Source organism: Oratosquilla oratoria, unplaced genomic scaffold (assembly GCF_046742065.1).
Source record: "Oratosquilla oratoria isolate Oo_2021 unplaced genomic scaffold, ASM4674206v1 SCAFFOLD144, whole genome shotgun sequence".
Taxonomy (NCBI): domain Eukaryota; kingdom Metazoa; phylum Arthropoda; class Malacostraca; order Stomatopoda; family Squillidae; genus Oratosquilla; species Oratosquilla oratoria.
Window position 1 is genome coordinate 335907 of NW_027467500.1, and position 3987 is coordinate 339893.

Genomic DNA, 3987 nt, shown 5'->3' on the forward strand with positions numbered 1-3987 from the left:
TACAGGCATATGCATATATACATATACGCATATACATATACGCATATACATATACGCATACATATATTTTTATGCATATATATGCATATACATATACGCATATACGTACATATGTACGCATATATATGTATATACGCAAATACATATACGCATATATATATATACATACGTACGCATATACATATATGCATATATATGTAAGTATATATACGCATATACATATATACGCATATAAATGTATATATACGCATACATATATGCGTATACAAACGCTTTTATATATACGCATATACATTCATCTATACATACGCATATACATACATTTATACGTATATGCGCATATACATATATACGACTATACATGTATACGCATATATATTTATACATACGCATACATACATATACGTATATATATTTATACATACGCATACATATATATATGCGCATATACATATACGCATATACATATATACGCATATACATATACGCATATACACATACGAATATTCACATACATATATACGCATATACATGTATACGCGTATACATACATATTTACGCATATACGCACATACATATACATACACGCATATATATGCATACGCATATACACGCACAAGCATATACACGCATACGCATATACACGTCCGCATATACACACGCATATAGACATACGCATATACACACGCATATATATGCATATACACATACGCATATACACGCATACATATATACGCATATACATACGCATGTACATATATACATAGTTACGCATATACATATACGCATATAACTACAAAGTAATGTCGTAACACATTAGTAAATTTCAACAAAAACCCCAAATTGTTTTTAGTTTTCCCAATACTTTGTCTAGGAAAGTAGTTAATGTACACCAAAGATCTAGAGAAGAAATACATCAAGGTGTGTATAAACTTCCATGCTCGGATTGTAATGATGTATATTGGGGACAAACAGGTAGAGATTTGCATACCAGGATGCAAGAACACAGAAATTCAGTCAAATATGCACACCAAAATTCCGCTGTCTTCCAACACGTAGACAAGGAAGGCCACCGTATAGATTAGAATGAAGCAAAAATTATCTTCAATTCAAAGTGCAGTTTTAAAAGGAAAATAATAGAATCATCCTTGATTAACAAATTTCCAAATTTCAATATATCTCATGGACAATGGTCACCTGACTGCATTACCACCTGGGCAGTCAACAAATTACTACCATCTCTGGTGAAGGTGGGTGACCTGCCCCGCAAAGCATTAGATGCTACCTGAGTCCTATCCATGTTCCTTCTTTTACTGTTTATAAGACATGCCTTTTGCTCCTCTACTCTGTATTCCACTGAAGAGGATCACAGTCCGTGATCGAAATATATGGAGTCTATTTATTTCATTTCTTCTTATCCAACACAATGGGTTTTTGTTGAAATATACGCATATACATACATATATACGCATGTATATACGCATATACATATACGCATACATATACGCATATACATATAAGCATATACGCGCATATACACATACGTATATACACAATCGCATATAAACACACGTATATACGTATATGCGCATATACACACATTCGCATATACATATATTCGCATATACACACCGGCATATACACATACGCATATACACATACACGTACAGATATGTATATACACGCGCATATACACATACGCATATACATATGTACGCATACACATACACATACGCATATACATACACATGCGCATATACATATACGCATATACATATATACGATATACATATACATGTATACATTTAAACATATAGGCATATACTTAAACGCATATATATACGCATATACATAAAAAGGAAAAGGATAAAATCATTCCCACCCATTCCATCTCTAAATACACTCCACACCCCCTCCACCCTCCCTCTTACCTTAGCATCTCCTGAATGACAGGTCATCCCTGCACCTTGTCCACTGCCCTGGGTCAGAAGCAGTGTCGCAAAATACTGCACATCCACAGCAAGGCCACTTCATTAAATCGGCGACCCCCCCCCTCTCCGTCCCTCCATGCATAAAATGAGAAGACGGGGAGAAATCCCTTCGGGCTGCGTCAAATTTTGCTCACACATACTACCTCATCCCCCATCCCCCCGCCCATCCCACCTCATGAATCACATCATCATACATATACAACCATTCTCCATTCACCCCTGTCCTCTATCCTCTCCCGCCTTTCCTCAACAGACATTCCCCACTTCCCCAAAGCCCCCGAAACCCCATCCATCCACCTAAACCAAGGACGTCCCCTCATGTTCACTCCCTCCACATCTGCCTTCCATACCTCTTTTACTAGTCTTTCTTCACTCATTCTTTCCATGTGTCCAAACCATCTTAATACTCTTTCATCATCCCTATCTCCCAACTCCCTTTCCACCCCTGTTCTCCTCCTCACCTTCTCATTTCTCACTCTTTCTAGCCTAGTAACCCCCATCATACTTCTCAGACACCTCATCTCAAACACATTCAAACTCTTCTCTCTTCTTCTCTTATGTTCCATGTTTCTGCCCCATACAGTTCTGTTGGCACAATCACTCCTTCATATAGTCTCCTCTTCGCATCCATTCCCAAATGTCTATTCCACTTTACACTGTTCAATCCACCAAGGCATTTACTTGCTTCTCTCAATCTACATTCTACCTTCACTCCACCTTTTCCTGCCACATTTGCACCCAAGTATCTAAAACTATCCACTTCCTCCAGTCGCTCTCTATCAGATTGCTTATATATATATATATATATATATATATATATATATATATATATATATATATATATATATATATATATGTGTGTGTGTGTGTGTGTGTGTGTGTGTGTGTGTGTGTGTGTGTGTGTGTGTGTGTGTGTTTTCTGTCTACTTGTTCGTTTATTTGTTGGTTTATTAGTTTTTATTTATTGTATTTATTTCATCTGTTTATTTCTTTATTCGTTTTTTATTTGTTCATTTGTTTATTTCTGTTTATTAGTTGATCTGATATTTCTATATTTTGTTGATTTATTTATTCTTATTATTTGTTTGTTTTATTTTATATATACTGTGTATATATATATATATATATATATATATATATACATACACACACACATATATATATATATATATATATATACACATATATACACACATATATATCCTGTTAGATAACCTTATTCAGCTGAGGGGAATCCCTGCCACAATATATTTTGCCGAATTTTTTCTTATTGTTTATTTTTATTTATTTCATTTTATTTTATTTTCTCTCCAAAGTTAGGTTAGGTTTTATTTGTACTGACTGTACGTTTAATAGCCACCATAGTATATCTACTGATTGACGAACTTCCTGTTTCTAGGTCTTGAAACGTACTGACCTTGGTCATAACCTGGGAAATGATTCCAATACTGATTTTGACCTCTGTTAGTTTGGTGATAATGCCGCTCATATGAACTCGTATTGCTTTGCCAATTTCCGTGGGAGTTGTAAAAGAAGGCGCGGTTGTCATAACCCGTCTTTGCCTTAATGTTGTTCCTTCCCTTGGCATTTTGTGTCTCCCTTGCCTTCGGTGCTTGCCTTTGGTGGCTTTCAGGATAAGGGCAATCATAATGGCATTGGCGGCGTGAACGATCATGTCTTGTTCGACAGTCGTTTCTGTTTGTATTTTCAACTTGGTCTCTGTGACCGCGAGTTGGAGCCTCCCGATTGTGCTGATGTCCGCCTATGTGAGTGTTTGTTGCCGAAGAAGATTCCGCCATTTTCCTTTTGGCCATTTTGTTGAGCGAGGTCTTCGATATCGCCTGTTTGCCAGCTTGCTCTCGCATCACTTCGGCGAGATGGATCTTGTACCTCAAGGCTCTTCTTTGTTTTCGAGAAGGTTCGGCGGACTGAAGAGGACCTTGTGTTGGTACTTTCGGTGGCGAAGGTTCTTGTGTCTGAGGAGTTTTGGGTGCGA